The sequence below is a fragment of the Pinus tabuliformis genome, chromosome 4_2 (genome assembly GCF_031772625.1).
Source record: "Pinus tabuliformis cultivar Carrire ecotype Pingquan chromosome 4_2, CPIR1, whole genome shotgun sequence".
NCBI classification, from domain to species: domain Eukaryota; kingdom Viridiplantae; phylum Streptophyta; class Pinopsida; order Pinales; family Pinaceae; genus Pinus; species Pinus tabuliformis.
Window position 1 is genome coordinate 91,646,545 of NC_142304.1, and position 13,393 is coordinate 91,659,937.

General features: G+C 44.1%; 1 non-coding gene across 1 annotated transcript; it reads left to right on the forward strand.

The window, feature by feature from the left end:
• The first annotated feature begins 1,723 nt into the window (after window positions 1-1,723).
• LOC149168437 (5.8S ribosomal RNA) lies at window positions 1,724-1,877 on the forward strand. The gene has a single exon (XR_016259975.1). It is a non-coding gene; the product is annotated as a 5.8S ribosomal RNA (ribosomal RNA).
• Window positions 1,878-13,393: the final 11,516 nt, after the last annotated feature.

Below are 13,393 nucleotides of genomic sequence, written 5' to 3' on the forward strand. Positions count from 1 at the left end.
GTCAGTTTACATCATTGACTTTCGATCAAAGGATTCCGTGAAGTGTTCGACATCAAAACATCTATTCACATTTCACGGGTTGTGCTTGGTACTTTGAGAACCATTGACATTACTGGTGGTCTCTCTCACGCTTGTTAACAGTTTACATCATCGACTGGTAATCAAGTGGTTTCTAACATGTTCGACATCAAATCATTTAATCACATGATTAGAATCGTACCAATTCGGGAAGTAGAAGTGAAGACCCTGGATCTAGTTTCTACCATCCAGGCTGCGAGGAGTTTTGTATTCATTATCTATGTAGACTAATCATAAACAGATGGCTGCGTCCATACTGTGTCTACGAAAGTCTATAAAAAATGATGTACTGCAAGATCATTCCTGTATCAGAATAGTTAGTCCATTAGTTAAAGTTTTGAATCTGAGTATGGGAATGCCTACCTCAGTGATGATATAATCTTATACATGTATTTTGTGTTGAAAATTGCAGGTTCCAACCAGGTCATCCACAAGACAATCCTTGAAATGATAAAGCGCTTCACCCTTCCTAGAATTACAAAACCCTAATCTATTCCAGGCTTCGCACTTTAGGGGGCAATCTGTTATACTAAAAAATGTCACCATGACTACTTACAGTTAGTATGGCTCAAATCAACAGTCATGCTACCCTCTTAGGCAAGTCTTATGCCTCTGCTATCCATCTCAAACTCAAAGAAGAGAGAAAGTCTTGTAAAAAATATGTTTATCTCTGGGGTCGCAGGTTCTCTCTAGCCTTACCTGCGGGGACGCTCACCATGTTCACAAAAGCTGCGTCCATGGACGCTCTGTATGTTAAGGGACAGGTGCGTCCTTCTGTAAAAGGCAAAATGCGCGAGTTTCATCTTAAAAAAGTTACTTGTGGTTACTTCTAGAACCTTCTAGAGGTCGGTTTGATGAAATGGATGCGCCTCCAGTTGGTTCATGTATCTCTATTAAGGGGGAACTTATCCCATCAATAAGGGAGCTATCCCACCCAAAGAGGGGGATTATCCCATTGATGGTGGACCTGAATAACCTCTTTACAGCACTATAAATAAAGACATTGAGCCAGAGGGAGGAGAGGTTAGAGCTATACATTTTCTTTGGGTAAACGCTGCAGGAATTAGGACTCCCATTTAGAACCTTGTGAGGAGAGATTGTCTTTGCTTGATTCTACTTGGAAGTGGGTGAGCTTTGTCAAAGTAGAGGAAAACCCTTGATGGACCCTGGGAGGAACTTGCACAACACCAAGGCCAGGTTGTAAGAGTTTCTTTGTTTCGTTATTAATACAAACTGGTTTATTTTTCTCAATAGCTTGTGTTAATGAGTTATTTCATGTGTTCCTTGGTCTGCATGTTGAATATATGTTTTATTATATGAAATGCAAGTGCTTGGTAATTGTTTGATTGTTTGTGGTTGCAGGAATTGACATGAAGGAGGAGCTCATCCGGATCGGCAAGAACGGACTACAACAACAGCGTTTTGGAATAAGGTAAGCCTAAACACTTGTAGTTTTCATGTTTTAAAAGGTATATTTAGAGAAAGATCACTCCATTTTGTCTTGTTTGTCGCTAGAGAGTCTAGACTCCTAGGGAGGTCAGTTGTGTCCGCACAAACGACTTTTTCCGCCACGACAGCCTTACATTTTTTATGGGGGGTGCCCCTATTCAGTGTTGTGGAAGATTTTTCAGTAATACGTGGAAATGACTCTTGACAATGGATATCTTGGCTCTTGTTATGATGAAGAACATAGCAAAATGTGATACTTAGTGTGAATTGCAGAATCCTGTGAATCATTGAGTTTTTGAATGCAATTGGCACCTGAGGCCTTGGTTGAGGGCACGTCTATCTAGGCATCAAATTCCATTCAAATGCACCTATTACACAGCAATTTTTCTCCGTTTGTCACCCTCCCTGTTACCCCTTACCCGCACACTGGAGGACTCATTCCGGGACCTGTGAAAAGTGACATGACCTGAAACCACTTGCATCTAATTCCTCTAAGTATGGACTTCATTTGCCCTGAAGACATCTCCTACAAAATACCCATGAAAACAACTCTTTTTGCATTAGCGTGGGTCCACAGTTCACTGCCCGCGCCATTGAGGGAAATCCTCTAAAAAGGGCGCGCCATTGGCGCTCTGCCTCAGAGTCGCACTCGCGACAACTGAATTGAGTAAAGTTTTTAACCAACAAACTTCCGAAGGTTCTCTTCAACCCATTCACCAACTGAATCCATGTTGAGCTAGGATGGTTTGGCTTCGAATCTCCATAGAAGGGAAAGTGGTTTGCCACCTTTCATCAAAGTTTCCAAGTGATAAAGCCAATCCCATGAATAATGTGGTTGATCCTATCTCTTTCTTCTCTATCTATAAAAGCTTGCCTCTATGCCTTGAGTAAGCTAGTCACAATAGTCAGAGTTACAGTAGTTCTAGTTCCAGCATAGTGATAGAGAGTTTGAAGCTGCAAGAGCCTTCTTTGCACCCATAAGGCCAAATCTAAGTAAGGAGATTCTTGTCACCCAAAGAGAGAGAGGCTTGTTCCTCATCCCAACAAGCTTTGCAAGACTTGTGTAGCTTACTACCCAACCAAAGGAGGATTTGACGTCAGAACAATGGTTGTATTCTTCTTTGTTATTTATTAATAATAGATGACTATCATTATGGTTCCACTCTCATTGTCCTATGATTGATGTTGAGTTATATCTTTTCTGACTGATATATAATTGCATCTACTAGATTTTATGCTTGTATTCGTGTTGTTCTTTGTATGTGCAGGTGTCAAATCACGGAGATCATGGGGATTGTGACCGGCCAAGGCAAAGGAACGAGGGCGACATCTCTTCTACGAACACTAGCGTTGGAATCCAAGTAGGTTCTCACCATCCAATTTTATTTGCAATTAGGAACTTGCGTGATAGCATTGTGTGATTGTTGCTAGACCCGATCTGGGCTAGTGGGGATCGTCTCTATCCGCAGAGAGGATTTACCTCCACAACAATTTGGCGACTCCGCTGGGGAGATCTTTTTGTTTGATTTGTAAACTTTAGACGGAGCCTGAAGTACGGCCAGGTAGCCTTCGAAACGCTATTACTGTGCATTAGTGAAGTAGATCAACGCCACTTCAGTCAATCTCCGGTTTGGTTTACGGACTAAACAACTTGGAGTTTGTCTTGTCTCTTTGGTTTTTCTTGCTTCGATTGCTTAGATAGCTTTCCGGGTTGGACTTCTTGCTGTTTCTTGCTTCCTGGTTTTCCTAGATACTGTTCTCAAGCCCTGGGTTGCTTGCTTTTGTTTTTGATTTAGAAAACTTGATTAGCGCGCTTTTTAGCCTTACAGTCGCGCTATTGGCGCAAGTTGCTCAAAGACAACCCGCGCCAATCCTATAAAAGCACGAGTTGCAGCCTGACAGTCGCGCCAGGCCTGTCAACTTTTCAATTCGCTTGTCTTCAAGCCCTCTGAGCTTGGATTTGTATCTTGTTGTGTCTTTTTCAATTACTGGAGTGTGTTTGATCCTGGTTTGACTGGTTTTAGACCTTCATCATTCGGGTGTTTGCCTCTTTCTATCGATTTCACATTTTAGCCCTACGGCATCTGGTGGCTTTATGCGTCGAGCCTCCCGTAGGTGTTTTGTGTTCTTTGATCATCCGGTCAACATTGTGATTATTCTTTTGCATTTGTTCGGTAGTTGTCAAAGTTTTTTCTTCATATTCAAGTGATTTGCCTATTTTTCAATTGGGTTTCGCTTGGCTTCGTTTGGGCTTAGATCACATAGCTCATAGAGGTCTTTGTGCCTTCTTCTTGGTTTGAAGGACTGTTTTGGTGTTTTGGGGATTCGATTGTATTTTCATTGAGTGAAATTCGTCTTTTTGCTCGGTGTTACTATCTATCAAAATTTGTTTAGTGCACTTTTCCATTGAAAAGAAAACGAACAATCTCTTTTGCGTTGAATTAGTTAAATTGAAATTAGAAACTTTTCATTGATTAGTGATTCAAAACAAAAGAAAAGTTTCGTTTATTTGTCATTAGCTGCATTAGAGTGGTTCTTGCTTGTTTGTGGTCATTTTGTTTGAAAAATCCTTAACTCTCTCGTAGTTAGTATTCATCGAACGAAATGATATTCTTTGACATATAGTTTGCATTTAAGGAATTGTGAGAGATTACATACGGTGGGACCTGGAAATTGAAACTTAACTAAAGATCAACCATAAAATGAACTGAATGAACTTAAAAATGCATTGGAACATAACACTCACTGATTAAAGGTCTAGGCTAGAGACGTGCTCCGGCGTCGTTAAACCTAGTCACTGTTGTTTCACACTACGGTTGGGTGATTCCTCCTTTTGTGACTCGATAGTGGTCTAGCACAGACTTGAGCTCCCATGTACCGTCGCGTATATAGGGGAGACCCAACTAGGTTATCATCCTTTATTGACATGAAGTCGTGCCTACCGCCTTACAAGCCATAACGCACCGAACACAGTATTCGAGAAGATTGACTGCCGTACGGGAAGTCCTTGGTTTTCATATGACTGCCAAGGTGTATATGCAGTTTTAAAGATTTGTTTGGTAAACCCTTTTGCCTAGTTCTCCAGAGTAGTCACTTTTGATCCTTTTCAGACTCCTTAAAATAAAAGGCTCACTTGAGCAGTTTGTCACTTCGGGCTCACAAAACATTCGAAGGCGACTAGAGTCACCTTTTTGTCCTTTTCTCGACTCTTAAAACATGAAAAGGTCAAGTTGTGTCCTTGCGTCTTAAAATTTATTTGGCCGCAATAAACATTACCTGGTTAGATCTTGTGTGCGTTAGTTTGAGTAGGGTCCTTTATCGTTAGATTCCCTTAGCTTTGTTTGAAGTTTGTCATCCTGGCTGAACCGTCGACTCCCGTTCCAAGCGATCAAGGCTCTCCATCTTCCGCTGCTCCTGAGGTACAGGTTGTAATTGATACTCTTCTTGTTATCCCGAGTATCCAACCGATCAACTCTCGCGCTCTGGATGACGAAGGTTACGAAATTCATTGGAACCCCATCTGGGAGCCTGAAGAGGACAATATTCCTTTTACCCCCCCTGGTGTTTCGTCTCCAATGTCTACCTCTCACATGGGTGAGACATCTCCTAGAGTGAGTGAGACACCTATTTTGTCGAATATCGACACTCCCATCCCAACTACTTCTCCGCTCCCCCCACTCTACCAGTCGTTGAGGGATAGGGTAAGTGCCAGGATCCCTGCTTCGACTATGTGGGACCCCCATGTCACTCCCACCACGGGATCTTTTGTGTCACAAGTCCACACTACACCTGTCACTTCAGTTCCGACAAATCCAACTGTTTGTGTAGCACATTCAACTCCAGTTGTTAGTGCCGTTACAGTGTCTTCAGCCTTGAACACTGGTGCTGGTCCCCCTCACGGTCAAGTGAGTAGCGGCTAGCTGGCACCCTCACCAAAAGTTGTCCACCCTGCACAAAGTGCTCCACCCTCTTCTGGTCCTGTCCCAGAAGGGGGGCCATATGATGCCTATGGAAAAGTTGTTCAGGATCCGTATGCGCAAGGCCCATTCTTTTATTACGATTCTACTGGTCAATACCTTCAGCTTTCTCAACCCTTGCCTACTCAACCTTTTTTTGAGGTTTCGGTACCATTATCCGTTGCTTGGAATGCCACCACCTTCCATGGGGGCCAAGCAATGCCTGCACAGCTTCAGGGACCACCTAACCAAGGCCAGCCATCTTATGTGCAAACCCCCCAAGGGACGCAATATTATGGTCAGTCTTACCCAGGACAACCTGGGGGCCTACAAGGACAACCCTGTCAGGGACAACCTTCGGCCGCTGGCGGTCCATCTTTTACTTATCTGACTCAACCTTCTGGTTATCCGGGGCAACTTGGTACCCAGCAAGGTTACCCGTCTGGACAACCAGGACAACCTTACATCCAACAAGGCCAACCTGGTATTCAGCAGGGTTATCCCTCTGGACAAACTAGACAAACTTATATTCCACAAGGTCAACCAGCAGTCCAACATGGGTATCCTTCTAGGCAAGGGGGACAGCCTTACATACAGCAAGGCCAACCCACTGCTCAGCCTAGTCATCCTTCTGGGAAAGCGGGTCAGCTTTCTTCACAGCAAGGCCAACCCACTGCCCAGCTTAGTCATCCTTCTGGACAGGCTGGCCAACCTCAAGGTCAACCGGTCGTCCAGTCCACTCAACCATTTTTTTCGCAAGGACAACCCTTGGTTGCTCAAGGACAACCTGGTACCTAGCAAACACATCCTTCTAGGCAAACAAGTCCGTCCTAAACCCAACCAGGCCAACCTTCCGGCCAGATGGTCCAAGCTCAACCTGTTCAAGGACATCCTTCTGGGCCCCAGACTCAAATTGGTTATCAAATGCAAGGTGGGCCACGACACCAACTTTCCTACCAAGCGCAGCCTTCTTATCAGGCTCAGTATGGAGCTCAACAAACGTATGGCTACCAGCAACCCCAGGGGAAAACTCAATTTACCCCTTATCAAAATTATCAACAAATGCAAGTCACTCCTTATCAAAATTATCAGCAACAATACGTTGCACCTGCAGGTCAAGTTGCTAATGCATGGGGTGCTGGGGGGCAGACCCAGGGTCAACTGTCTGCTTATGGACATAATCCTTATGGAAAAAATCCATATGGACAGAACCCCTATGGGAAAAATCCCTATGGGCAGAACCCTTATGGGCCAGGCCCATCTGGACAAAGTCCATGGGGGCAACCACCACCAGGGAAAATTTTAAGAACCCCCCCTAAATTTATAAATATAATAAATGGGCGAATCTCCATGGTATATAGGAAAAATGGAAGGCGATTTTATCAATAATATAATATAATATATATATATATATATATATATATATATATATATATATATATATATATATATATATATATATATATATATATTTTTTTGGCGAATCTCTCACCAAGCATGGCGAATATTTTACTCAATTATAAAATCTTGTAAGATCTTGGCGAGTCTTTCACTAAATAATAAAACTTTGTAAAGTCCTAGTGAATCTTAGCATAGGCTACATGCTGGTTTAATTCCCCCATTTAAATAGGCTACATTCCAGGTGAATACCATGGGTCAATACCATGTGCCATTTTGGTGAATACCATGGGTCAATACCATGTGCCATTTTTATTTTTATTAATTCTAATATTAGGGTTAATAATGGTTTTTGCATGGTATTAATAACAATCTAGTCCATGGTATTTGTCCCATAGTATTTTGGCCATAGGTTTCACCTAAATATAACCCATTTTTTGAGTGTTCGTAAATATAAGGTGACTTATGGAGTAAATATAAAAAAATGTTTTATTTGTTTACCATACCTTTTAGTTTATTATATTTTTATTTATTTACCATAACTTTTGAGTAAGTATAAAAAGACGTCTTATTTATTTACCATACCTCCACTTTACTTATATTTTTATTTGTTTACACCCTTACATGTATATAAGGTGACTTATGGAGTAAATATAAAAAATGTTTTATTTATTTACCATACCTCTCATTTATTTATATTTTTATTAATTTACCATACCTCTTTTATAAATATGGTATTTGGCCCATAGTATTCACTTAAATAAAACCTATTCTTGAAAATGGGCGAATGGAAGGTTGTAAGTCCTAATTTCAAGGGCTAAATTTACCTTTTTTACCCTCTCCCTTAAAATAAGGTGGGCTATTTGAGGTGATTTGTAAAAATGTACTATGATACAAAATATTCACCCACTAAAAATTTAAAACCCCTTAATTTCGCCAAAGGGGAACATTCGCCCCTAAAATTATCCTTGACCACCACCTGGTTGGAACCCTGGTACTACCTCTCTTCCACAGCCACAAATGTCCTTTAATCCTCAGTTGCCTTTCTTAGCAACGTTGGAACTTCCAGATGTGTCCAAGTTGACGAATGATCCCATTCTTCATAATCCATATTGGCCACCAGTTCCAACTAAAATACCCAGTGATTGCCCAAAATTCGATGGCAAAGCTGGTGAATATCCTCAAGCCCATGTCATGACTTATCACCTTTGGTGCTCATCCAACTCGTGGCTTGATGACTCCATCCGGCTCCACCTCTTCCAAAGGACTCTCACCGGCTTAGCCACTAAGTGGTATATTGAGTTGAATCGCGGAACATTTCAAGATTTCAACTTGCTGCTATGGCATTCCTAACTCATTTTCAGTTACCCATTCGGTATGAGACAGGGACACATCTCCTTACATCTCTCAAACAGGACACGACCATGCATATATCTGATCATATACATGAATGGAGATGGCGTCGTCGCTTGATCAAATTTTGGATTCCTGATCAGCTCCTGACCTATTGGTTCACGACTTCCTTTGTCCCTGCGATCGCGCGAGACATCGCCATGAGAGCTTGTGTAACTGAAGAGCAAGCTATCGCGCGTGCTCAGTACCTTGAGTTAGTATATTCTCAGTCAGGTACTTTATATGATTATTTTCCAGACGCCCCGAGACCCAGAACATCCAAAGCTCCACCAAAACCATCTATTGATGGAGTTATTGGCTCTGTAAACGCGTCTATAAAGAAGTCATCTGCGAACCCTGGGAAGCAAAAATAGAATGCTTCTAATGGGAACACTTCTCAGGGTCAATCTGATTCTGGAAGTACCTCCGAGGTTAACACCGTTCAGTCCACCACGGCAGATAAATCCTCGAAAGGGAAAAATAAAGGGAAAGCTAAGAATAAAACCGAACAGCCCAAACAAGAATCCCCTAAAACTCCACCCGAGGAAGGATCCAAACGTAAACCTAAGTATCCTTGTCTTATCTGTGATGAGGATCACTACACTAAAGACTACCTGAAGCGGTCCAAAGTTAGTCGATTGTTGAAAGGTGCTCCTGGGACTCCTGTTGTGCTTAAAGAACCTTTCCCTTCTCAGCAAACTCAAATGGTGGCAGATCCATCGCAACCCTCTTCTTCATTCAGCTCTCAAGTCTTCATGGCTGGGACAATTACCATCCATGTCACTACTCGAGCAAAGGAATATCCATCTCATGCCGGGAAAGAGCCGGAGGTCCCCTCTAGCGCTCCTCCGTCCAGTTCTAGTCCTCTCCACATCGAAAGACCTAGCACTGAGATGACTATCCGACCCCCTCCAAAAGGTGTACTCCGGAAGTCTTCTTACAACCCTAATGCTCGTGCTACCCAGCACTACAGCATCGTTGAGGACTTAGCTCAGGCTCCGTCTGCTATGTCCACTCTAGAAGTCCTCTAGAGCTGCCCCTCCTAGACGAAGTCCTTGCTATCAGCGATCGGTGGCATAGACCCAGCTGACTCGGATCTGATTTCTTTTGATCTTGAGGGCTATACGCCGAGACTGCCTCACCAAATCGCTTTCCTTATACAGGTCATCATCAATGGTAAAACGATTCATCGTACAGTCATCGATGAAGGTGCCTCAACTTGCATCATGTCTGTTGCTTGCTGGAAAGCTATTGGTTCTCCAAAATTGAGCCAGTCTCCTACGACATTAGAAGCCTTTGACGAAAGAGAGTCCCGTCCTTACGGTATCCTCCAACGCTTGCCCATCTCCTTGGAAGGGAAGACGGTAGAAGTGGAGGTCGAAGTTGTCGACGCTAATCTTACCTACAACCTCCTCCTCGGACGTAGATGGACATACACCATGCAAGCCGTGGCCTCCTCCCTCTTTCGTGTCATTCATTTCCCCCATCAGGGGAAGATTGTCATGGTGGACCAGCTCTCCTTCTTCGCTTCCTCTTCTGAAGGCAATGTGCCTTTCGTGGAGCATACCTCCAAGTCATTTGAGAGTGTGGGAGCTGGGCTCTTCAAGGATCCCACCCTGATGGGTGTCTTTCCACTCCCACCTCCGCATCTCGCCCCTATTAACATGATTTCCGTATGTTCTGATCCATGGGTCCTTCCTCCCGCTAATCAAATAGAATCCTGGGGCGATGTGATGCCGTTGAGTCCTTCCGAGCTCAACTACATCGAAATCGTTGCTGCATCGGCTCCCCCTCCCGAACCTGCTCTTCTGAGCAGTGTTCCCAACTCATATGTTCATTTCCCTTGGCTTGGAGATGATGCTACTTCGGATCCATTAAAGGAAATATTTCCTTCCGATGAAGCCATCATAGAGACCATGTCTCTTGAGGAGACCCCTTGGTCAAATCATCACCACCGTTCCTCGTTCCTCCCTGCCCATCAAGAAATGATCGCATGTCTCGAACGGTTTGCTTCGTGTATCCCATTCCAACCCCTTCAAGCACCTATTCAGGTTTACCAAGTATCTTCTGAGGGAAATATGGGAAACATTACGCAGACCCAACCCATCGACATCTCTGTGAAACCAGGGATTGTCGAGCACATTCACATTGGAGTCACTTGCACTCCAGAGGAAGTTCAACTTTACACCGATCTATTTCGCGAATTTTGTGATGTCTTCGCTTGGTCCTACGAAGAGATGCCCGGCATCGACCCTAACATAGTGGTGCACGAGATACCTACGTATCCAGGTGCTAAGCCTATTCATCAACGCCTACACCCTGTGCACCCCCGAAAGGCTGCAGCCATTAAAGCAGAAGTCGAAAAGCTTCTCAAGGCTGGTTTCATTTACCCCATTCCACTCACGGATTGGGTTTATAATATAGTCCCTGTGAACAAAAAGCAAGGTACCATCCGAGTCTGTGTTGATTATCGTGACATTAACCGTGCCTGTCCTAAGGATAACTTCCCCACACCTTTGATCGATCAGCTTATTGATGAGTGTGCAGGAAGCGAAATCTACTCGTTTATGGACGGTTTTTCTGGATATAACCAGATCAATATCGCGCCCACTGATCAACATAAGACCACTTTTATCTATCCTTGGGGCACTTTTTCCTATAAGAAGCTCCCTTTCAGTTTAAAGAATGTTGGCGCTACCTTCCAACGTGCAATGTCCTATGTCTTTCATGACATTCATCACATTGTATAGCCGTATCTGGATGATCTTCCAGCTCATTCAGCTAAGCGCCAAGACCATCCTTCCCATCTTCGCGAAATTTTTCTTCGTTGTCGACACTACCGTATTAGGCTCAATCCTCATAAATTTGTCTTCTGCGTTGAATCAGGCCGACTGCTCGGGTTTATCGTCTGTGGAGAGGGCATCCGTCTGGACCCCCTCACAGTCGAAGCTATTTTGAACCTTCCTCCCCCTGCTTCTTTGCAGCAGTTACAGAGTTTGCAGGGTAAAGCAAATTTCTTAAGACGATTCATTCTGAACTATGCCGAGGTGGCTAAGGGTTTCACATGGTTGTTGAAGCGAGACACACCCTTCCATTGGAATGCTATCGCTCAGGAGTCCTTCGAGCGACTCAAGGGCCTCCTTGTATCTGCTCCATTATTGCGACCTCCGAACTATCACCGTGATTATACTCTGTATCTAGCCGCCGCCGATACCACTATCGGCATGGTTATTGTGCATGATGATGATAATGGCAATGAGCACGTCATATATTATCTCAGCCGCAACCTCTTAGATACGGAAACTCGATACGCTTACGTCGAGAAGTTGGCATTGGCCGCTGTTTGTGCCGTCCAATGCTTCCGGCATTATATCTTGTTGCGCACCACGACCGTGATTTTTGACTGCAACCCGATGACGTACATTTTGTCACGTCAGTTGCTGGGGGGAAAATATTCAAAATGGATCGTAATCCTCCAAGATTTTGACTTGGAATTTACTGCTGCCAAGTCTAAGAAGTCTCTGGTCTTTGCTGAGTTACTCTGTTCGTTGCCGTCTCCTTTCGCACCCTCTCTTTCAGAAGATCATATCCTGGATGAAACAATTTTTCTGATCAGCACCATCGATCCTTGGTACGAGGATATTATCGTTTATTTACAAACGTCCTCTTTCCGCCCCATTGTATCCAAAGATGCCTGGCCGTGGATCCACCATCATTCTCAACCCTATCGCATCATAGGGGACACCCTGTACCGTATCGGCGTTGACTCCATTCTTCACCGATGTCTTACCCTCGAGGAAGTTGAGAGAGCCCTGAATGACTGCCACTCTGGCATCTGTGGTGGCCACATGTCCGGATATGCCACAGCTCAAAAAATCCTTCGCGCTGGCTATTTCTGGCCATCCATTTTCAAGGATTGCATTCTTACTGTCCGCTCATGTCATGCATGCCAGATTTACCAGTGGAAGATGCGCGTGCCACCGGCCCCGCTACACCCTGTAGTGACCGTAGGCCCTTTTGCAAAATGGGGCATTGATTATACAACCTGTAAGCCTTGCTCGGCCGGGGGGCATGGGTTCATCATCATTGTCGTCGATTACTTTACAAAATGGACCGAGGCGATGCCCACATTGAATGAAGACGGTCATACAGCGGCGCAATTTCTATTCAATCATGTTATTTCATGGTTCGGAGTTCCACAGGCCATCGTCACAGATCATGGAAAGCATTTCCATAATCACGTGATGACCGAGCTGACAACCCCACTAGGCTTATGGCATGATAGTTCAACCCCGTACTATCCTCAGTCTAACGGCCAGGTTGAAGCTGTTAACAAGATTTTGGTTACGATGCTTCAACGTACTGTTGACATGCATAAGTCTAATTGGCATCTGATGTTGTTTCCCGCCTTGTGGGCCTATCGAACCTCTGTGAAGGATGCCACCAGTTTCACTCCATTTCAACTAGTATACGGACTGGAGGCTACCCTTCCCATAGAATGTGAAATTCCTTCGTTGAAAATAGCCGTCGAGTTGCTTCCCAACACGACTTCGGTAGAGGAACTGCTTCTTTATCTAGAACGGTTAGACGAGACCCGTCGCTTAGCCTCTCTAGCCATCGAAGCCCAAAAGAAGAGAGTCAAAACTCATTTTGACCATACCATTCATCCTCGTTCCTTTGTTGAGGGAGATCTAGTCCTGCTATACGACCAAACAAATGAAAAGCTGGGGGCAGGCAAACTTGAGCCCATGTGGCTAGGCCCTTACATTGTAAAGAGAGTGTTGTAAAAAGGGGCATACGAGCTAGTTGACTACAAAGGTAATCCTCTTGATAAGCACTGCAATGGGTTGTACTTGAAAAAGTACTATGCATGATTCATGCGCTTCGATTTGTACATGCGTGTGTGTGTGTGTGTGAGTTTTCATGTTTTCGGTCTGGTGTGAAAGCGTGCTTGCCCCTTATTGTGTCTTTTTGCTTCTTGTGCAAATTTCAGGTGCACCTTACATTGGTTTCGTTGATGGTGCCTGCCGCAGCACTCGTAACTTGTCCTCTGCGGTGTGGGTGATCTACGATCCTCACGGTGAGTTGATAAATCTTCAAGGTGTGTGTTTAGGCTGTAC